Below are 24,417 nucleotides of genomic sequence, written 5' to 3'. Positions count from 1 at the left end.
ACTCCCGTCTTCAAGATTTCTTGCATGTTGCCCCAATTCTTTGGAATGCACTACCCAGGACAATTCGATTAATTCCCAATACCCACATTTTTAAGCGTGCCCTAAAATCCCATTTCTTTAGACTGGCCTTTCATTTCAACACACTAGTCTAACTGTCCCAGTTTGGCCCATATTAAAATTTTCTTCAAAATCATGTTCATACCATCCATGCACTGAATAGCCTCTGTCTGTACTGTACACATACTGGCTGGCGACTAGTTCATGTGGTGTTATGTGCTTACCTTATTTAGTATATTATGGCTGTATTATACAATATACTGTTGTGCTCAAAAGTTTACATACCCCGGCAGAATTTTTCCTTTCTTGGCCTTGTTTCACAGAATATGAATGATAACAAAAAGACTTTTTCTCCACTCATGGTTATTGATTACGTGAAGCCATTTATTGTCAAACTACTGTGTTTTCTCTTTTTAAATCTTAATGACAACCAACAACATCCAAATGACCCAGATGAAAAGTTCACATACCCCAGTTCTTAATACCATGTATTGCCCTCTTTAACATCAATGACAGCTTGAAGTCTTTTGTGGCAGTTGTGGATGAGGTTCTTTATTTTCTCAGATGGTAAAGTTGCCCATTCTTCTTGACAAAAAGCCTCCAGTTCCTGTAAATTACTGGGCTGTCTAGCATGAACTGCACGCTTGAGATCTCCTCAGAGTGGCTTGATGATATTGAGGTCAGGAGACTGAGATGGCCACTCCAGAACCTTCACTTTGTTCTGCTGTAGCCAATAACAGGTCGACTTGGCCTTGTGTTTTGGATTGTTGTCATGTTGGAACGTCCAAGTACGTCCTATGTGCAGCTTCCGGGCAAATTTGCCTCCAGTATTTGCTGATGACGTGCTGCATTCATCTTTCCTTCAACTTTTACCAAGTTTCCTGTGCCTTTGTAGCTCACATATCCCCAAGTGATGCTAAATTCGCTTGGAAAAGCGCTTGATAACCTGCATGCAAAAACGCTTGACAAACGACAAACGCTTCTACCTGGCGGGAAGAATGCATGTAAAATCCACATGCGTTTTTCCTGCCAGGGAGAAGCGTAAAAAATATGCAGCATTTCTGCATCGTGGGCACATAGCCTTAGAGGTCACTAGGATGTGTGCCAGTAATGTGTGTGTTAGAATCAGTCAAGGTCACACTCTCTGTAACATCATTAACTGCTGTCAAATCATGTACTATTCTGTAACTGTCAGGGAAACCTCTTTTTTTTTTCTTTTTGTATGGGATACATATTCCTTATATCCTTGGTCAGAGCCATTGATTTTTAAACAGGGAGGAGTGGCTCCTAGGCGGAAGGCAGAATCCTAGAGTCTTTAACCCCTTAATAACATCTGACGTACTAATACGCGTCTGTGCCCTGGGACTTAAGAGCCAGACCCGTATTAGTACGTCATCGCGATCGCGCGCGCACACAGGCTGTGCGGGCGCGATCGCCGCCGGGTGTCAGCTGATTGTCACAGCTGACACCCGGTACTATGTGCAGGGAGCGGTCCTGCACCGCTCCCAGCACATTAACCCCCGCGATGCTGCGATCGAAGTCGATCGCGGCACTGCGGGGGCAAGGGGAGGTGATCGGCGATACTCACCTCCTCTTCCGGCTTCCAGCGCAGTCTGCAAAGGCTTCCCGGGTGTTGCCATGACGACCCGATGTCGTCATGACAACATCCGGGTCACCAGAGAGCAGGAAGATTGCTTGGACATGCGCAGTGCATCTCCAAGCAATCTTCACACTGTGCACTTCTGACAGCCTTCATGGCATAGGGATGGTGCTCCATTCCTGTGCCATGCAGGCGATCAGAAAAAAAAAAGTGAAAGTCCCAGAGTGGGACAAAGTAATAAAGTGTATAAACTGTGTGAAAGTGGAAAAAAAAAAAAAAAAAGTGCAAAAATATTATAAAAAAATAAAAAAAATAATACACCAAAAATAAAAATATAATGTACACATCAATAAATATTATTATAAAAAAAATAAAAAAAAAACAATAAAAGTACACATATTTGGTATCGCCGCGTCCGGAACAACCTGACCTATAAAACTGTGACACTACTTAACCCCTTCAGTGAACACGGTAAAAAAAAAAAAAAAAAAAAACGAAGCAAAAAAAAATGCTTTATCACCATACCGCCAAACAAAAAGTGGAATAACACGCGATCAAAAAGACGCATATAAATAAAAATGATACCGCTGAAAACGTCATCTCGTCCCGCAAAAAACAAGCCTCCATACAACTCCAGCCGAAAAATAAAAAAGTTATAGCTCTCAGAATAAAGCGATACTAAAAAATATTTTTTTCTATAAAATAGCTTTTATTGTGTATAAGCGCCAAAACATAGAAAAATGATACAAATGTGGTACCGCTGTAAACGTACTGACCCGAAGAATAAAGCTACCTCATCAATTTTACCACACGCGGAACAGAATAAAAAAAAAAAAAAAAAAAAATTCCTGAATTGTTGGTTTTTGTTTATTCTGCCTCCCAAAAATCGGAATAGAAAGCGATCAAAAAATGTCACGTGCCTGAAAATGGCACCAATAACAACGTCAAGTCATCCCGCAAAAAACGAGCCGTCACATGACTGTCTGCCAAAATCTGGAAAAATTATAGCTCTCAAAATATGGCGATGCAAAAACTAGATTTTACAAAAAATGCGTCTTTTAGTGTGTGACAGCTGTCAGTCATAAAAACCCCATATGATTCTGGCATTGCTGTAATCACACCGACCCGAAGAATAAAGTCGTCTAATCACTTATACCGCACAAGGAACGGCGTCAAAAATAAACTCTTGGGTTAGGATTGGGCTAGGGTTAGGGCTGGGTTTGGGGCTAGGGTTGTGCTGGGGCTAGGGTTGTGCTAGGGTTAGGGCTGGGGTTGGGATTTTTTTCAAAAGTAAGAAAAAAAGATGACGATATGGCGACTAGTGTTGAGAGCAAGTGCTCGCTACTTGAGTTTGCATCGGGTGCTCTGGTATGCATTGAGTATCGTGGGTATTTAAGTGACATGCTCGAGTCTCTGCCCCATATGCTTCGCGGCCAAAAAACTTTACGGTGATTGCCTGCCATGCACGAGCGATCCCCGCATGTTTTTTTTTGGGTGTCTAATAACCGTGAAACATGCAGAGCAGGGACTCGAGCATGTCACTCGAGCACACGCTGTACATGGTGCATACCTGAGTACCCGATGCAAACTCAAGTAGCGAGCACTTGCGCTCAAGAATAATGACAACTTATTCAATATGATGACCTAATGTAAACAAATTCTGTGCCGTACCTCTGGGTTCAAAATGTTCACTATACACCTTAATAAAATCCTTGAGGGGTATAGTTTCCAAAATGGGGACACTTGTGGGGGAGCTCCACTGTTTAGGCACATCACGGGCTCTCCAAACGCGACATGGTGTCCGCTAACAAATTGAATGGAAAATCGGCTCAAATTGTTAGCGGACGCCATGTTGCGTTTGGAGAGCCCCTGTGTGCCCAAACATTGGAGCTCCCCCACAAGTGACCCCATTTTGGAAACTAGACCCCCCAAGGCACCTATCTAGATGGATAGTGAGCACTTGGAATCCCCAGGTGCTTCACAAATTGATTCGTAAAAATGAAAAAGTGAAAAAAAAACCACTTTTTCATTTTTATGAATCAATTTGTGAAGCACCTGGGGTTCCAAGTGCTCACTATGAATCTAGATAGGTGCCTTGGGGGGTCTAGTTTCCAAAATGGGGTCACTTGTGGGGGAGCTCCAATGTTTGGGCACGCAGGAACTCTCTAAATGCAACATGGTATCCGCTAACAAATTGAATGGAAAATCGGCTCAAATTGTTAGCGGACACCACATTGCGTTTGGAGAGCCCCTCTGTGCCCAAACTTTGGAGCTCCCCCACAAGTGACCCCATTTTGGAAACTAGACCCCCCAGGGCACCTATTTAGATGCATAGTGAGCACTTGGAATCCCCAGGTGCTTCACAAATTTATTCGTAAAAATGAAAAAGTGAAAAAAAAAGCACTTTTTCATTTTTATGAATCAATTTGTGAAGCACCTGGGGTTCCAAGTGCTCACTATGAATCTAGATAGGTGCCTTGGGGGGTCTAGTTTCCAAAATGGGGTCACTTGTGGGGGAGCTCCAATGTTTGGGCACGCAGGGACTCTCTAAATGCAACATGGTATCCGCTAACAAATTGAATGGAAAATCGGCTCAAATTGTTAGCGGACACCACATTGCGTTTGGAGAGCCCCTCTGTGCCCAAACTTTGGAGCTTCCCCACAAGTGACCCCATTTTGGAAACTAGACCCCCCAAGGCACCTTTCTAGATGCATAGTGAGCACTTGGAACCCCCAGGTGCTTCACAAATTGATTCGTAATAGTGAAAAAGTGAAAAAAAAGCACTTTTTCATTTTTATGAATCAATTTGTGAAGCATCTGGGGTTCCAAGTGCTCACTATGAATCTAGATAGGTGCCTTGGGGGGTCTAGTTTCCAAAATGGGGTCACTTGTGGGGGAGCTCCAATGTTTGGGCACACAGGGACTCTCCAAACGCAATGTGGTGTCCGCTAACAATTTGAGCCGATTTTCCATTCAATTTGTTAGCGGATACCATGTTGCATTTAGAGAGTCCCTGTGTGCCTAAACATTGGAGCTCCCCCACAAGTGACCCCATTTTGGAAACTAGACCCCCCAAGGCACCTATCTAGATGCATAGTGAGCACTTGGAACCCCTAGGTGCTTCACAAATTGATTCGTAAAAATGAAAAAGTGTTTTTTTTTTCACTTTTTCATTATTACGAATCAATTTGTGAAGCACCTGGGGGTTCCAAGTGCTCACTATGCATCTAGAAAGGTGCCTTGGGGGGTCTAGTTTCCAAAATGGGGTCACTTGTGGGGGAGCTCCAAAGTTTGGGCACAGAGGGGCTCTCCAAACGCAATGTGGTGTCCGCTAACAATTTGAGCCGATTTTCCATTCAATTTGTTAGCGGATACCATGTTGCATTTAGAGAGTCCCTGTGTGCCCAAACATTGGAGCTCCCCCACAAGTGACCCCATTTTGGAAACTAGACCCCCCAAGGCACCTATCTAGATGCATAGTGAGCACTTGGAACCCCTAGGTGCTTCACAAATTGATTCGTAAAAATGAAAAAGTGGTTTTTTTTTCACTTTTTCATTATTATGAATCAATTTGTGAAGCACCTGGGGGTTCCAAGTGCTCACTATGCATCTAGAAAGGTGCCTTGGGGGGTCTAGTTTCCAAAATGGGGTCACTTGTGGGGGAGCTCCAAAGTTTGGGCACAGAGGGGCTCTCCAAACGCAATGTGGTGTCCGCTAACAATTTGAGCCGATTTTCCATTCAATTTGTTAGCGGATACCATGTTGCATTTAGAGAGTCCCTGTGTGCCCAAACATTGGAGCTCCCCCACAAGTGACCCCATTTTGGAAACTAGACCCCCCAAGGCACCTATCTAGATGCATAGTGAGCAGTTGGAACCCCCAGGTGCTTCACAAATTGATTCGTAACAATGAAAAAGTGTTTTTTTTTTTTCACTTTTTCATTTTTACGAATCAATTTGTGAAGCACCTGGGGGTTGCAACTGCTCACTATGCATCTAGATAGGTGCCTTGGGGGGGTCTAGTTTCCAAAATGGGGTCACTTGTGGGGGAGCTCCAATGTTTGGGCACACAGGGGCTCTCTAAACGCAACATGGTGTCCGCTAATTATTCAAGCAAATTTTACAATCAAAAAGTCAAATGGCGCTCCTTCCCTTCCGAGCCCTACAGTGCGCCCAAACAGTGTTTTTTCCCCAAATATTGGGTATCTGCGTGCCCAGGGGAAATTGCACAACAAATTTTGCGGTCCATTTTTTCTTGTTACCCCTGTGAAAATAAAAAAAATTGGGTCTAAAGTAACATTTTTGTGAAAAAAGTTAAATGTTCATTTTTTTCTTCCACATTCCAAAAATTTCTGTGAAGCACCTGAAGGGTTAATAAAGTTCTTGAATGTGGTTTTGAGCACCTTGAGGGGTGCAGTTTTTAGAATGGTGTTACTTTTGGGTATTTTCTGTCATAAAGACCTCTCAAAGTAACTTCAAATGTGATGTGGTCCCTAAAAAAATGGTTTTGTAAATTTTGTTGGAAAAATGAGAAATCGCTGGTCAACTTTTAACCCTTATAGCTCCCTAACAAAAAAAATGTTGGTTCCAAAATTGTGCTGATGTAAAGTAGACATGTGGGAAATGTTATTTATTAACTCTTTTGTGTGACATATCGCTCTGATTTCAGGGCTTAAAAATTCAAATTTTGAAAATTTCAAAATTTTCGCCAAATTTCCGTTTTTTTCACAAATAAACGCAAGTGATATCGAAGAAATTTTTCCACAATCATGAAGTACAATATGTCACGAAAAAACAATCTCAGAATCAGGGGGATCCGTTGAAGCGTTCCAGAGTAATTACCTCATAAAGTGACAGTGGTCAGAATTGTAAAAATTAGCCCGGTCATTAACGTGCAAACCACCCGCGGGGCTTAAGGGGTTAAATGTTTAGCACAATGTCCATCTCTCCCACAATTCCAGCACTTCACTCTTCTCCACTGTTTCCCTTGTACTTTGCATACATGACTGGTCGGTTGGTCATTGCTTGTTTAACTCCTCAAGCAACTTGAAAGAGATATTTTGGGTGCATATGTCTCCATTCAGGTCTGGCTGGCTGTACTGCCTTACATAAGCCTTTGTTCATACCGTCAATGAATGCACTTATCAGTATTTTAACATCAAGAGTGTTCCTGGGTCTGTACCCCATGTCTGCCCACTTCAGCTGTAACCGCCTGAAGTATGTCTCTATACTTTCTCCTTTTTGCTGTGTCACGTCAGCCAGGAGCACAGACTGCTCTGATTGTTTCAGTGCAGCCCATTCTTTCAGTGCTTCGCAGTGCATCTCTCCAGACCGCACACACTGATCACTCATGGACCATAGTTGATCCTTTCTTCACGTCCATATGTCTTAATTATGGGTCCTAGTACGTCACCTGCCTTTGCAGTCACAAAACTCTCTTGGTCTGTCCAAGTGCACTTATTCGTCCTCTATATTGTCTGTATTTGTCTGTAAAATGGGAAAGGTCGATTTCTAGGGTCAGGCAACTGTTTTAGCATAACTAACTGGTCAGAGGAGCTCCAGGGATAATACTCCCCTTTCTTTCTTACTCTAGTCACCCTTCTCAGTCCTGATGTGGGTTGTTGTCTGGTGGTGGTGGTGACAGGATGTTGGGTGGAGGTGACATGGGGTTCTACACCTTCCTCCCTCTCAGGGTTACTGTCAGCTTTCTCCCCAAAAGTCAAAGCCCCCACTCCTGTGTCAACGTCTTCTGTCACTTCATGTGATTTTGTCTGAACAGAATTCAATGTAACTTGCTTAAGTTTGGGTGGTAGCGCATGTCACATAAGTATCTCTCCAGTCTGCATTTTGCTGACCACAATGTTTACAAGTCCATCCTTTTTGTCTGGGTCTCTGGTCACACAACGGTGGAGCTGTAGTAGTCATAGTCTTAGATTTTTGTCCGTTAAAACATTCAGAATACACTTTACATCCCACTGCAGTCTCTTTACAGTCATACTGAAGTGTTTCCTCAGCCACCTGACATAATTTATTCCTGTCTCTGAAACTGTGCCTCTTTTGTACATCCAAACATCCACACTCTGGCATGTCTGTCTTATTCAATGTTAGTCTCACACTCTTCCTGCTTCCTGTCCGTGTCTCTCTTTTTCTGTCTGTCCAGCTATTTTGGATCCCATTGGGGGCCTTGACTGCACCCAGAACAAGTTGCCCATGGCTTCAACTTATTCCACAAACAGCTACCTTTCTGCAAATGCCCTCTCTGTGTGCCTGGACCTTGTCTAAAGGCCACACTCTAGCAAGTCAGATTGAGCTGGCAAGGTGTAGCTGGAAGGCTCTGGTAGCTCTCTCACCCGGTAGAGCTACAGGGTGTAATGGGAAGGCTCCGAAAGCTCTCTCACCCGTTAGACCAGCTGACTGTAATAGGAAGGCCCAGATGCCTCTCACCTACCAGACTAGCTCCTTGGACCGTGGGAAGGCTCACGCAGCCTCTCACACACAAAACTGACTAAAGTAGAAAGGCCTAGCCTCTCACCTACTAGATCAGCCGTGCAGCTGGCTACCCACCTCTACTGATCCTTAACCAGCTGTACAGCAGCCACACAGCACACAACTGGAAGCAGCTACAACACACACTGATGACCAAATAATCACTTTGAAATCTTCCTAAAATAGGCACAGTATTTACTTTCAGCATTCAACTTCAACTTACAATCTTTGGCTGCGTGCCCATTATGCGTTTTTCAAGCGTTTTTGCTGCGGAATTTCCGCAGCGAAAACGCTTAAAAATACTTAGTAATACGTGCTCCATGGTCCCCAAAAATAATCCTCATGTGCTGTGCACATGCTGCGGAAATTTCCGTCGTGTATTGTCATTGCGGAAAAATCCGCAGCATGTCCATTAATTTTGCAGACGTGCAGCGTAATTGCCGCCATTGACTTTCATTGAATCGCTTAATATCCGCATGACTACATGTGCACACGCGGATATAAAGCGATTCAATGTGCGGATGGTACCCGGGTCTGGAGAAGAGGGGACTCTCCCCCAGACCTGGAAACCATAGTATCTGTAAAAAAAAAGAATTTAAAATAAAAAATATACATTATACTCACCTTCTGGTGTCCCCCGGTCTCCATAGCGATGCGTCCTGACTCCCCGGCGGCTCTTGATGGTGTAAAAGGACCTTCCATGACCTCATTTAGTCATGAGCAAGTTACGCATCGTACTGGAGACCGGGGGACATCAGAAGGTGAGTATAATGGTTTATTTATTTTTTTTTACCATTTTTATTCTTTTTTTTTAACTATTAACTTGGTCACACTATATATGCTGGTTGCATGGATTTATATAGTGTGACCAAGTTGTCAAGCACTTTCCAAGTGATGCTAAAATCGCTTGGAAAAGCGCTTGTCAACCCGCATGCGGAAATGCATGAAAAAACGGTTGACAAACGCTTCTACCTGGCGGGAAAAACGCATGTAAAATCCTCATGCGTTTTTCCTGCCAGGGAGCTGCACAAAAAATCTCTCAGCAGGCGGTACAGTACTGTCTCTTTAAAAACACAAACTCGCAGAGACAAACCGCAAACCGCAGCTGCATGTCTGGAGGAGATTCGCCCCCACTCTCTCATGCACAGGAGCCTAATGGCCCCTCCTGTCAGCACACAGCACACAAGGAGATGAGATAAGACCAAGGAATGCAGCAATATGATAGTTTCTTAACAAGCTTATTACTTTTGCTTTTGTTAAAAAGGAATAATTAATATACAGTCTTAAAACAAATCTTCATCCTCATAGTTAGGGTAATAAAACCAAGGTTGTTCACTTTAGAGACAGATCAATGACTCCCTAGGATAAATTGAACAGATTAATCATACATACGTACAGGTATACATAAACTATTCCAAATGTCATACCATTTTATGAGATAGGCTTATTATTTGTTCAACACAGTAAACTCCAAGAATTCCACAATTGTTATGCCCCTGCCACCCCTGGCCCTGCCAACCCCTCGATTCGATTGTTTTGTACTGATGGGTTGCTATGGTAGCTGGATGCCTTACCATGGCTTCCACATCTGACATTCACTAAATTCAGATACAAGCTGGACTTAGGCTACTTGTCAGTGTAGCACTGAAAAAGCAGGAATATTGCACTTCAATACTTAAGTCTTGCAGTGTATTATGCGAGTTACCAAAGGAGGGCCATCTTAAATATTTTTTTTCCAATAATTAGTCCCTAAAAGGAATTTTTGTTAAGAAAATAAACTATACAAAATGTGTATGCCATAGTCATAATTTATATCTTCCATTCGTTTCTGTATTCCCGAGTAATTTGAGTTTTCATTCAAATGCAAATGAGAAACCAAAGCCTCCTGAGATTGTTTCCCCGTCCAGCACCAACTTCTTTAGCTTGATTGATAGCTCACTGTCTGTGTATCATCAGGTTTCAGGCAAGGAATCCGGACAGTCAAGCTAAAGAGGCTGGTGTTGGGTGAGGAAACAACCTTGGAAGGCAGTGGCTTGTTAAGTGCTCTGTCATGGCCAGAGCACTTAATGCCATTTGCATATGAATTAACCCCTTCCCGACCCGTGTCACACCGTTTGTGACATGGAAAACAGTTCGTTCCCGACCCATGTCACAGCGTCTGTGACATGGAGGGAAAGAGCCCCTGCAGCGTCTGCTTACAGCATCAGCCATTGGCTGGGGGGAGTGTCACCTCTGTTGCCCCCCTCCCCCCAGATCTGATTGGGGGGCTAGCGTCACATGGATACTAGCCCCAATCAGATATGGAGGGATGGCTGAAACCTCCCAGCACCTTCCCAACCCTAGATCGTCTGCTGTGGACCCCCTGCTGTGGACCCCCTGCTGTGGACCCCCTGCTGTGGACCCCCTTCTGTGGACCCCCTGCTGTGGACCCCCTTCTGTGGACCCCCTTCTGTGGACCCCCTGCTGCGGACCCCCTGCTGTGGACCCTGTGGATCGCGTCTGCTGCCGCCACCGCTGATCAGCGGTAAGTATTGCCGCCACTCCCCCCGCCCCCCCCTCCACACCCCCCCCCCGTAACCCCCCCCCTCCCCCGCCCCCCTCTCCACCCCCCCTCCACTTTCATACCTGCACCCCGACCTCCGCTCTCTCTCCCACGTCTTCATCCACCGGCTGCTGCTCTCCTTCTGACAGCCGGTGGACTGTGATCACAGCAGCAGCAGGCTCAGTGTAAATGCCCTGCTCCTGTGATCAAACCCACCATCCCCCAGTCCCAGTGATATCACCCCCCACCTCCCAATAATCACCCCCTCCCCCAGTGTTCACCCCCCCCTGTTCCCAGTGTTCACCCCCCCCCGAAAACCCAGTAATCAGCCCCCTGCTCCTGCCAGCTCCTGCTCCCCTTTCTGCCCCAGTAATCACCCCCCGATGCTGCCGGCCTCCTACCCCCCCTTGCTGCTGCCGGCTCCTGCCCCAGTGATCACCCCCCTTGCTGCTGCTTCTGGCTCCTCCATCTCCTCAGCCCCCTCCTACGTCTGACCGCCCCCTACGTCTGACCGCCCCCTACGCCTGACCGCCCCCTACGCCTGACCGCCCCCTACGCCTGACCGCCCCTACGCCTGACCCCCCCTACGCCTGACCCCCCCCTACTCCTGACCGCCCCCTACGCCTGACCGCCCCCTACGCCTGACCGCCCCCTACGCCTGACCGCCCCCTACGCCTGACCGGCCCCTACGCCTGACCGCCCCCACACGTGACTGCAGAAGGTTACACCAAGCACACACACGTACACTCACACTATAATAAAGTTTTGATTTTTTTTTTTTTACACACGCACAAAGCACACAAAATGTCCCGCCCGTCCCGCTCATCCCAGTCTAGGGCGTACTCAGCTGAGGAGGCTATGTCAGGTTGTAGTGTATGAGATTGTGTGTGTGTGTGTGTGTGTGTGTGTGTGTGTGTGTGTGTGTGTGTGGTGTATGCACTACAATATACCACACCGCACACCAACCTGACATGCACTACACAATGGTGTCCGCTAACAAATTGGAACCCTTTGCGTTTGGAGAGTCCCTGTGTGCCCAAACATTGGAGCTCACCAACAAGTGACCCCATTTTGGAAACTAGACCCCCCAAGGCACCTATCTAGATGCATAGTGAGCACTTGGAACCCCCAGGTGCTTCACAAATTGATTCATAAAAATGAAAAAGTGGAAAAAAAAACACTTTTTTATTTTTACGGATTAATTTGTGAAGGACCTGGGGGTTTCAAGTGCTCACTATGCATCTAGGTAAGTGCCTTGGGGGGTCTAGTTTCCAAAATGGGGTCACTTGTGGGGGAGCTCCAATGTTTGGGCACACAGCGGCTCTCCAAACGCAACATGGTGTCTTCTAACAATTTGAGTCGACAATTTGTTAGCGGACACCATGTTGCTTTTGGAGAGCCGCTGTGTGCCCAAACATTGGAGCTCCCCCACAAGTGACCCCATTTTGGAAACTAGACCCCCCAAGGCACCTATCTAGATGCATAGTGAGCACTTGGAACCCCCAGGTGCTTCACAAATTGATTCATAAAAATGAAAAAGTGGAAAAAAAAACACTTTTTTGATTTTTACGGATTAATTTGTGAAGGATCTGGGGGTTCCAAGTGCTCACTATGCATCTAGATAGGTGCCTTGGGGGGTATAGTTTCCAAAATGGGGTCACTTGTAGGTGAGCTCCAATGTTTGGGCACACAGCGGCTCTCCAAACGGGACATGGTGTCCGCAAACAAATTGAATGGAAAATCGGCTCAAATTGTTAGCGGACACCATGTTGCGTTTGGAGAGCCCCTAATGTGCCTAAAAAGTGGAGCTCCCCCACAAGTGACCCCATTTTGGAAACTAGACCCCCCAAGGCACCTATCTAGATGCATAGTGAGCACTTGGAACCCCCAGGTGCTTCACAAAATGATCTGTGAAAACAAAAAAGTACTTTTTTTTCACAAAAATTTTCTTTTAGCCTAAATTTTTTAATTTTCACATGGGTAACAGGATAAAATGCATCCTAAAATGTGTTGGTCAATTTCTCCTGAGTACACTGATACCTCATATGTGGTCATAAACCACTGTTTGGGCGCATGGCAGGGCTCAGAAGAGAAGGAGCGCAATTTGACTTTTGGAGCTAATTTTCCATTCAAAAAGTAAAATGGCGCTCCTTCCCTTCTGAGCCCTGCCGTGTGCCCAAACAGTGGTTTATGACCACATATGAGGTATCAGTGTACTCAGGAGAAATTGACCAACAAATTTTAGGATGCATTTTATCCTGTTACCCATGTGAAAATTAAAAAATTTAGGCTAAAAGAAAATTTTTGTTAGAAAAATAAAAATGTTCATTTTTTTCTTCCATGTGGCTTTAGTTCCTGTGATGCACCTGAAGGGTTAATAATCTTCTTGAATGTAGTTTTGAGTAGCTTGAGGGGTGCAGTTTTTGGAATGGTGTCACTTTTGGGTGTTTTCTGTCATGTACACCCCTCAAAGGGACTTCAAATGTGATGTGGTCACTAAAAAAAATGGCTTTGCAAATTTTGCTGGAAAAAAGAAAATTTGCTGATGAACTTTGAACCCTTCTAACTTCCTACCAAAAATTTTTTTTTTTTCCAAAATTGTGCTGATGTAAAGTAGACATGTGGGAAATGTTATTTATTAACTATTTTGTGTCACATCACTCTCTAGTTTAGCAGAATAAAAATTCAAAATTTGAAAATTGCAAAATTTTCAAAATTTTTCCCATATTTTTGATTTTTTCACAAATAAACGCAAATATTATCGACCTAAATTTAATACTAACATGAAGCCCAATATGTCACGAAAAAACAGTCTCAGAATCGCTAGGATCCGTTGAAGTGTTCCAGAGTTTTTACTTCATAAAGGGACACTGGTCAGAATTGACAAAAATGCCAAGGTCTTTAGGGTCAAAATAGGCTGGGTCCTGAAGGGGTTAAAATGCTAATTATTCGGGAATGCTGCAATAAATGGGGAGGGTGCAGCTGTGCTGGGGGAGAAAATGGCTAGAAGGTTGGAGGAGTGTTTAAACTAGGGATTGGGGGGGAGGGTATTCATTTTATAGGTGGGGAAGATAGTGCAGATAGTGACCTGGGCACAAATAAAGAAATTGGTGGTGGGGTTAGAACAGTTAATATAGTAAGAAGGAATAGAGGTACAGAGAGATGCATAAAATGCATGTACACTAATGCCAGAAGCCTCACCAACAAAATGGAGGAATTAGAATTAATTTTGTTGGAAAATAATTGAGACATGGCGGGGATATCTGAGATATGGCTGGACGAGAGCCATGACTGGGCAGTTAATTTACAGGACTATAGTCTGATCAGAAATGACCGTACAAACAAGTGAGGGGGGGGTGTGTTTATATGTAAAATTATCCTTAAAACCCATCTTGCGGGAGGATATATGTGAATCTAATGGAAATGTAGAGTCCCTGTGGGTGGAGATAAGGGAAGGGGGAAAAAATTATAAATTACTGATAGGGGTTTGTTACAAGTCTCCAAAAATAATGAAAGTAGCAGAGAATATCCTCTTAAAGCAAATACAGTGGGTATGGAAAGTATTCAGACCCCTTTAAATTTTTCACTTTGTTTCATTGCAGCCATTTGGTAAATTCTAAAAAGTTCATTTTTTTCTCATTAATGTACACCCTGCACCCCATCTTGACTGAAAAAAACAGAACTGTAGAAAATGTTTGCACATTTATTAAAAAAGAAAAACTGAAATATCACATGGTCATAAGTATTCACACCCTTTGCTCAGACACTCTTATTTAAGTCACACGCTGTCCATTTCCTTGTGATCCTCCTTGAGATGGTTCTACTCCTTCATTGGAGTCCAGCTGTGTTTAATTAAGCTGATAGGACTTGATTTGGAAAGGCACACACCTGTCTATATAAGACCTCACTGCTCACAGGGCATGTCAGACCAAATGAGAATCATGAGCTCAAAGGAACTGCCCAAGGAGCTCAGAGACAGAATTGTGGCAAGGCACAGATCTGGCCAAAGTTATAAAATAGTTTCTGCAGTACTCAAGGTTCCTAAGAGCACAGTGGCCTCCATAATCCTTAAATGGAAGAAGTTTGGGACCACCAGAAGTCTTCCTAGACCTGGCCGTCCAGCCAAACTGAGCAATCGTGAGAGAAGAGCCTTGGTGGGAGAGGTAAAGAAGAACCCCAATATCACTGTGGCTGAGCTCCAGAGATGCAGTAGGGAGATGGGAGAAAGTTCCACAAAGTCAACTATCACTGTAGCCCTCCACCAGTCGGGCCTTTATGGCAGAGTTGCCTGACGGAAGCCTCTCCTCAGTGCAAGACATATAAAAGCCAGCATAAAGTTTGCTCAAAAACACATGAAGGACTCCCAGACTATGAGAAATAAGATTCTCTGGTCTGATGAGATGAAGATAGAACTTTTTGCTGATAATTCTAAGTGGTATGTGTGGTGAAAATCAGGCACTGCTCATCACCTGCCCAATACACTTCCAACAGTGAAACATGGTGGTGGCAGCATCATGTTATGGGGGTGTTTTTCAGCTGTAGGGACAGGACGACTGGTTGCACTTGAAGGAAACATGAATGCGGCCAAGTACAGAGATATCTTGGATGAAAACCTCTTCCAGAGTGCTCTGGACCTCAGACTTGGCCGAAGGTTCACCTTCCTACTAGACAATGACCCTAAGAACACAGCTAAAATAACAAAGGAGTGGCTTCAGAACAACTCTGTGACCATTCTTGACTGGCCCAGCCAGAGCCCTGACCTAAACCCAATTTTGCATCTCTGGAGAGACCTGAAAATGGCTGTCCACCAACGTTCACCATCCAACCTGACGGAACTGGAGAGGATCAGCAAGGAAGAATGGCAGAGGATCCCCAAATCCAGGTGTGAAAAACTTGTTGTATCATTCCCAAGAAGACTCATGGCTGTACTAGCTCAAAAGGGTGCTTCTACTCAACACTGAGCTAAGGGTCTGAATACTTATGACCATGTGATATTTCAGTTTTTCTTTTTTAATAAATTTGCAAAAATGTATACATTTCTGGTTTTTTTCAGTCAAGATGGGGTGCAGAGTGTACTTTAATGAGAAAAAAATGAACTTTTTAGAATTTACCAAATGGCTGCAATGAAACAAAGAGTGAAAAATTTAAAGGGGTCTGAATATTTTCCGTACCCACTGTAGATGAAGCAGCGACTCAAGGAGAAGTCATTGTTATGGGGGACTTCAACTACCCTGAAATACTTTGGGGGGCAGAAACCTGTAGTTCAAGCAAAGGTAATAGGTTTTTGACAACTATGAGAGACCATTACCTTTCACAACTGGTTCAGGACCCAACAAGAAAGGGGGCACTGCTAGACCTAATATTAACCAACAGGCCAGACCGCATATCAAATATACGAGTTGGGGGTCACTTGGGTAATAGTGATCACAAAATAATAAGTTTTCATGTAACCTTTAATAAGATGTGTAGTAGAGGGGTTACAAGGATTCTAAACTTCAGGAAGGCAAATTTCCAACGGTTTAGAGATGATCTTAGTGCAATAAACTGGAACGATATCCTGAGACATAAAGCTACACAAAGCAAATGGGAGACATTTATTAACATCCTGAATAGGACCTGTGAACAATATATACCCTATGGGAATAAACATGCAAGAAATAGGAGGAAACCACTATGGCTAAACAGAGCTGTAAGGGGCGCAATAAGTGACAAAAAGAAAGCATTTAGAGAACTAAAGCAAGTAGATAGTGATGAGGCATTAAATAAATACAGAAAATTAAATAAATTCTGTAAAAACCAAATCTAGGCAGCGAAGATTGAGGCAGAGAGAATCTGCCAGAAAAAGTAAAAATATTCCCAAAATATTCTTTAACTACATAAATAGTAAAAAACTAAAAAATGATAGTGTTGGCCCCCTTAAAAATAGTATGGGTGAAATGGTGGACGAGGATGAGGAAAAAGCCAATATGCTAAATGATTTTTTTTCAACTGTATTTACACAAGAAAATCGCATGACAGAAAACATGATTAGTGCTAACAAAAATTCTCCATTAAATGTCACTTGGTTAACCCAGCAGGAAGTATGGCGGCATCTAAAAATCACTAAAGTGGACAAATCCCCGGGCCCGGATGGGATACACCCCCGAGTACTGCAGGAATTAAGTAAAGTCATAGATAGACCATTATTTTTAATCTTTAAAGATTCCATAATAACAGGGTCTGTACCACAGGACTGGCGTATAGCAAATGTGGTGCCAATATTCAAAAAGGGGACAAAAACTGAACTTGGAAATTATAGGCCAGTAAGCTTAACCTCTACTGTGGGTAAAATCCTGGAGGGTTTCCTAAGAGATGCTATACTAGAGTATCTGAAGAAGAATAACCTCATGACTAGTGTTGAGCATTCCGATACTGAAATATCGGGTATCGGCCGATATTCGCGGTATCGGAATTCCGATACTTAATTCCGATACTTTTACAATATCGAATACCGGAATTGGAAGTTCCCATAATGCCTGCGCTCTGCAGTGTCTCTGAAGGATGACAAGCTGGATGGCAGCGCTCAGCTGAGATCCAGCCTGTCATCAGAATGCCATCCCAGCGTGGGAGAATTCTCCTGATTGTTTAAAAGCCGGCGGGCGGTAAAAAGCCGCCGGCTTTTAAACAATCACACAGCCCCATACTGCTTCCCCGCAGCCTCCCACCCCGATCCTCCGCTCCCCTCGCCACCTCCCATCCCGATCGTAAGTTAGGACCGGGCGGGGAGCGCAGCACCAAGGAGCGGGGAGCGAAGTACCCGGGCGGGGAAGCCGGCAGTGAAAAGACTTCACCGCCGGCTTTCCCGTTCTGTGCTGCGCTTTCCCGCCGGTTATTTCAAATGAACAGCTGAGGTATCAGGTGATGCTGATCAGCTGTTCATTTGAAGTAGCCGCGGTGCCCTCAGAGGGTTCATGTGAGTTCATGCTTGACTGCATGAACTCACATGAACTTTCCCACAGCCGCACAGGTCAGCCTCACCTCCCAGACCGATCATGATTGGTGTGTGTGGGTGTCTGTGCGGGTGTGTGTGCGGTGTCTGCGGGTGTGTGCGTGCAGGCAGACATAGGCCGATGTGACACTACTTCTCCCATCGGCCTATGTTTGTCCCCCGTCCACTCGTGCCAGCAGGATCAGCTCGATGGGAGCAGTAGTTCCCATCAGCCTGATCCTGCTATTTAAATTGCCCTACTGTGTCCCCAATAAATTTTAAATACATGTCATTGGTGGCCAGTGGTTGCCTACAATAAATTAGTTCATACATTACCTGTCCCCGCCGATCGCCACCTAAAATAAAGTAAAAAATAAAAAACTACACCTATACTCACCTAGACACCTAATTCCCCGAAGCCATCGATCTCCTGTAATAAAATATAAAATAATAAACCACAACCTTATCCTTACCCCTCTGTAGTAGTCCACGAGTGTCCCACGATGATCTCCAGTTTAGAGCAGCCACATAGAATGTGACCGCTCTGAACCGCTGCCGCCGCTAGAATGATGGGGCCGTAAAGCAGCCCAGTCATTGCATAAGCGGGTTCGCCAGAGTTCAGGCAGCGCTGCTCCGGTTAGCTGCTTTACGGCCCCGCTGTACCGTGAGAAATTCCCACGGTACAGCAGTGCCGTAAAGGAGGTCTCCGGAGCTGCGCTGCCTGAATGCACTCCGGTGACCTCAGTCAGTGGCTCCCGCTGCCGGGAGCGGACGTGTTCCCGGCAGCGTGAGCTTACAGCAGCCATGCACAGCTGTCACCTTCTCCAGATGTGACAGCTGTGCATGGGAGATCAGCGCAGGAACGTGGACAGGTAACTATTTTTTTTTAGTAAACTAAGAATTAAATAAAATTGTGTGTTTTATTTCAAATAAATTATTTTTTTCTGGGTGTAGTGTGTTTTTTCTTTTTAACACTTTGTAGGTTAGTAATGGGGGTGTCTTATAGACGCCCATCATTACTAACCTGGGCTTCATGGCAGCTGGCGCTGACATGAACCCCAGCCCTATTACCTCACTGCCACCGCACCAGGACAGCGTGGAAGAGCGAGGCTAAGTGCCAGAGTTGGCGCATCCTATGGATGCGCCATTTCTGGGACGGCTGACTGCTGGTGTTTCTAGCCTGGGAGGGGGCCAATATTCATGGCACCCTTCCTGGGCTATTAATATCAGCCCCCAGCTGTCTGCCTAGCCTTTGCTAGATATTAAAATAGGGGGGACCCCACGTCATTTTTTGGGGGGCGTCTCCCATTTTAATAGCTAGTAAAGGCTAGGTATTCAGCTGGGGGCTGATATTAGTAGTCTGGGAAGCTCCGTGGGTATTACCCACTTCCCAGACTTCAAACATCTGCCCCAGCCATCTGCTTAACCTCCGCTAGAGCCTAAAATTATGGGGGATCCCACGCCAATTTTTTTTTTAATAAATCCTTTATTTTAACACTAAATGACATTTGAGGAGTTAATAAAGATGCAGTCCCTAAATTATTATTTATTTTTTAATTAATTTTTCCCAAAAATTTTGACGTGGGCTTTGCCATATTTTTGTATGCCAGCCAGGTACACCATCCAGCTTCTATGAGCGCGCCATTTTCCGGGGTGGCTGCGGACTGCAATTTGCAGCGGGGGTGGCCCAGAAAGCTTGGGCCTCCCTGCGCTGCGGATTCCAGCCCCCAGCTGCCTAGTTGTACCTGGCTGGACACAAAAACAGGGCGAAGCCCCACGTCAATTTTCTTTAAATTATTTCATGAAATAATTAAGAAAAAAAGGGCTTCCCTATATTGTTGTGTCCGGCCAGGTACAAATAGGCAGCTGGTGGTTGGGGGCAGCCCGTTCCTGCCTGCTGTACCTGGCTGGACACAAATATAGTGCGAAGCCCCACGTCAATTTTTTTTAAATTATTTCACTAAATTCATGAAATAATTTTAAAAAAATTGACGTGGGGCTTCGCCCTATATTTGTGTCCAGCCAGGTACAGCAGGCAGGAACGGGCTGCCCTCAACCACCAGCTGCCTATTTGTACCTGGCCGGACACAACAATATAGGGAAGGCCTTTTTTTCTTAATTATTTCATGAATTTCATGAAATAATTAAAAAAAAAAATACGTGGGGCTTCGCCCTATTTTTGTGTCCAGCCAGGTACATCTAGGCAGCTGGGGGCTGGAATCCGCAGCGCAGGGAGACCCAAGCTTTCTGGGCCCCACCCGCTGCAAATTGCAGTCCGCAGCCACCCCGGAAAATGGCGCGTTAATAGAAGCGCCATCTTCTGGCGCTGTACCCAACTCATCCAGGGCCCTGGTGCGGTGGCTCACTGGGTAATAAAGGGGTTAAGGCCAGCTTGGCATTATCAGCTGGCCCTAACCCCGAAATTCATGGGGTCACGCCAATATTAGACATGACCACCATGAATTTCTAGTAAAGTATTTAAAAAAAACACAACACCCAGAAAAAAGTCCTTTAATTGAAATAAACACAATTCTTTATTGTTCTAAATTAAACTATACTTACCATCACGTCCATTCCAGCTGAAGCAAACGATCTCCTGCAATAAATGAAAAATAATAAAGCAACCTCATCCTTACCTTTCCATGGTTCCCACGACAGCTTCAGCTCTGCTACATCGAGATGACAGGCTGGACCGCAGCAGAACGCTTCCATCCAGCCTGTCATCCTGCAGACACTGAGAAGCGCAGGCATGCTTGCGCTCCTCAGTGTCTCTCTGTGACGGCAAAAAGATGAGCCGAGGTCATGTCCAATGAACTCGGCTCACCTCATGCACGTCACTGACAGCGTGGGAAAATTCTCCGGCACTCAGCGCTTCAGCGTGAGAATTTTCCCACGCTGTCAGTGACGTGAATGAGGTGAGGTCATGTCCAATGAACTCAGCTCACCTCATGCACGTCACTGACAGCGTGGGAGAATTATCACGCTGAAGCGCTGAGTGCAGGAGAATTCTCCCACGCTGTCAGTGATGTACATGAGGTGAGCTGAGTTCATTGGACAAGAACTCTGCTCATCTGGATGCCGTCACAGCGAGTCACTGAGGAGCGCAAGCATGCCTGCGCTTCTCAGTGTCTGCGGGATGACAGGCTGGATGGCAGCGTTCTGCTGCGGTCCAGCCTGTCATCTCGATGTAGCAGAGCTGAAGCTGTCCTGGGAACCATGGAAAGGTAAGGATGAGGTTGGTTTATTATTTTTCTTTTATTGCAGAAGACATTGGCTTCAGCTGGAATGGGCGTGATGGTAAGTAGAGTTTAATTTAGGACAATAAAGAATTGTGTGTTTATTTCAATTAAAGGAGTTTATTCTGGGTATTTGTGTTTTTTTTTTTTAACTTTGACTATGGGGTTAGTAATGGGGGTGTCTTACAGACGCCTCTCCATTACTAACCTGGGCTTGATGTCAGCTGGCATTATAAGCTGACATCAACCCCAACCCTAGTACCCCACTGCCACCGCTACAGGGCAGTGGGAAGAGCGAGGCTAAGTGCCAGAATTGGCGCATCCTATGGATGCGCCATTTCTGGGGCGGCTGACGGCTGGTGTTTCTAGCCTGGGAGGGGGCCAATATTCATGGCACCCTTCCTGGGCTATTAATATCAGCCCCCAGCTGTCTGCCTAGCCTTTGCTAGCTATTAAATTAGGGGGGACCCCACGTCCTTTTTTTGAGGGGGTCCCCCATTTTAATAGCTAGTAAAGGCTAGGTATTCAGCTGGGGGCTGATATTAGTAGCTTGGGAAGCTCCGTGGGTATTACCCCCTTCCCAGGCTTCAAACATCTGCCCCAGCCGTCTGCTTAACCTCCGCAAGAGACTAAAATTAAGGGGAACCCCACGCCAATTTTTTTTTAAATAAATCCTTTATTTTAACACTAAATGACAAGTACAGTAATCAACACTGTCACTGTACTTCATATATATGTGACTGACATGTTTCTATCTATCTAATCTATGTGTGATGCTCTATTCTGTCTGTTATAAATTGTTGGGTACAGATGCTGAATTGCCGGCCGGCTTTTTTAAAGAGACGGTGCATGAAAACACAATTATTTTTTTAAATAAATCCTTTAACACTAAATGACAAGTACAGTAACCAACACTGTCACTGTACTTCTTATATATGAGACTGACATGTTTCTATCTATCTAATCTATGTGTGAAGCTCTATTCTTTCTGTTGTAAATTGTCGGGTACCGGTGTATGCTGCTGATGAATTGCCGGCTTTTCGTGTAATACATTCTACATTATTCTTAGTTGTTTTACTTCATGTAGAATTAACCTACAAGGAAAGAAAGGGTTTATTTTCATTCCGATATTAGTGTCCCATTGACTTGCATTGGTTTCCGGTATCTGAATCGGCGGTATCCGATACTTTTTGGGTATCGGTCCGATCCAATCCGATACGATATTTCCTGATATCGGAAGGTATCGCTCAACACTACTCATGACCCAATATCATCATGGGTTTACGAGGGACCGTTCCTGTCAAACTAATCTGATCAGCTTTTATGAAGAGGTAAGTTCTGGACTGGACCAAGGAAATGCAGTGGATGTTGTGTATATGGACTTTTCAAAAGCTTTTGATACGGTTCCACACAAAAGGTTGATACATGAAATGAGAACAATGGGGATAGGAGAAAATATATGTAAGTGGGTTAAGAATTGCCTCAATGATAGGAAACAAAGGGTGGTTATTAATGGAAAACACTCAGACTGGGTCTCAGTTAACAGTGGGGTACCACAGGGGTCAGTATTGGACCCCCTTCTTTTTAACATATTTATTAATGACCTTGTAGGGGGCATACAGAGTAATATTTCAAAATTTGGAGATGACACTAAAGTCTGCAGGGTAATCAATACAGAGGAGGACAATTTTATATTACAGGAGGATCTATGTAAACTAGAAGCTTGGGCTGATAAATGGCAAATGAGCTTTAATGGGGATAAATGTAAGGTAATGCACTTGGGCAGAGGAAATAAAATGTATAATTATATGCTTAATTGTAAAACACTGGGCAAAACTGTCACTGAAAAAGACCTGGGTGTATTGGTGGACGACAAGCTCACGTTTAGTGGTCAGTGTCAGGCAGCTGCTGCAAAGGCAAATAAAATAATGGGATGCATTAAAAGAGGCATAGATGCTCATGAGGAGAACATAATTTTACCTCTATACAAGTCACTAGTGCGACCACACTTAGAATACTGTGTACAGTTCTGGTCTCCGGTGTATAAGAAAGACATAGCTGAACTAGAGAGGGTGCAGAGAAGAGGCACCAAGGTTATTTGAGAACTGGGGGGGTCTGCAATACCAAGACAGGTTATTACACTTGGGATTATTTACTGTGGAAAAAAGAAGGCTTAGGGGTGATCTTATTACTATGTACAAGTATATGAGGGGACAGTACAAAGACCTGTCTACTGATCTTTTTACTCTGAGGCCTGAGATGGGGACAAGGGCGCATCTTCTACGTCTGGAGGAAAGAAGGTTTAATCATAATCACAGATGCGGATTCTTTACTGTAAGAGCAGTGAGACTATGGAGCTCTCTGCCGCATGATGTTGTAATGAGTGATTCACTACTAAAATTTAAGAAGGGTCTGGATGCCTTTCTGGAAAAGTATAATATTACAGGTTATAAATACTAGATTCCTTGATAGGACGTTGATCCAGGGAACTAGTCTGATTGTCGTATGGAGTCGGGAAGGAATTTTTTCCCCAATGTGGAGCTTAGTGTTTGCCACATGGTTTTTTTTTGCCTTCCTCTGGATCAACATGTTAGGCTATGAGTTGAAGTAGATGGACTTAGTTTTTAAGGTTGAAGGAAGACTATGTTACTATGTTAAATAGAGGTTGATGTAATTACTTTGTAAAGACGTGCATACTGGTATATGCAGTTCGGGGGAGTTAAAATAACAAAATCATTTAAAGAGAATCTGTCTACAATCTGTAAGATTATTATGTCCAATGCATATGTTACAGTATGCAGCAGAACTCAGTGCTCTACAGCAACCAATGATAAAGTAGGTTTGCAGTTTAGGTCCACAGTCGATTATATTCTAGAGACTCTTAATCTGCTCCCAAGGCAGAGGATGAGGTATAAATGCCTACTTTATTCCAGAAATAGTGCCGAAACGATGTCCATGAGTTGTCTGGTATTTCAGGTTGGCTTTATTAAGATAAATGGGCTAAGCTGCAATACCACACACAATGGCCCCGATTCATGAAGAGCAGCGATTTTCTTGTCTGTCTTCATGAGGATGCATGCTGGAGTCAGAAGCTCCTGATTTTTTAAGAGGCGCCTCACTCTTAATGAATCTGTAGCGTGCGCCTTCGTGTGCACCTCGCTACAACTCTTACACTAATCGGGGTCTGGAGTAAGATTAGTGGCGTAGCAAACACCGCCACTCGTCATGAATTTGCTGTTTTTGGAAGAAATCAGCCATGTTATTTTAATTCTGGACATCCCTTTAACTTTTCAGAATTTACAAACAATGAGCTCAGAGGTAGAAAATAGTGTTTTGTTTTGTTTTTTTTCATTAAAAAATTGGTAGCATCATGAATACCTCCTATAGTTGTGCAAATTTACTACTTTCATCATGGCAGTCACATAATGGTGACAGGTTCCATTGTTACCCCTATCTTTATTACTGATTATGAATCAGATTGACATGAAGCCAGCACAACACAGAACAGTTGTTTTATGCATAGGTTATA

At 44.4% G+C, this 24,417-nt stretch overlaps 1 protein-coding gene across 2 annotated transcripts in view; it reads left to right on the top strand.

Moving 5' to 3' along the window:
* The window catches only part of LOC141273100 (uncharacterized), a 101,865-nt gene that overhangs the window by 11,789 nt on the left and 65,659 nt on the right, over positions 1-24,417 (top strand). The gene's annotated exons all lie outside the window — the stretch shown is intronic.

The sequence above is a fragment of the Phyllobates terribilis genome, unplaced genomic scaffold (genome assembly GCF_046119375.1).
Source record: "Phyllobates terribilis strain yellow unplaced genomic scaffold, ASM4611937v1 Scaffold_5__5_contigs__length_657084704, whole genome shotgun sequence".
NCBI lineage: Eukaryota > Metazoa > Chordata > Amphibia > Anura > Dendrobatidae > Phyllobates > Phyllobates terribilis.
Note: the sequence above shows the minus strand (reverse complement) of the source record. Positions and strands in the feature narration are given on the sequence as shown.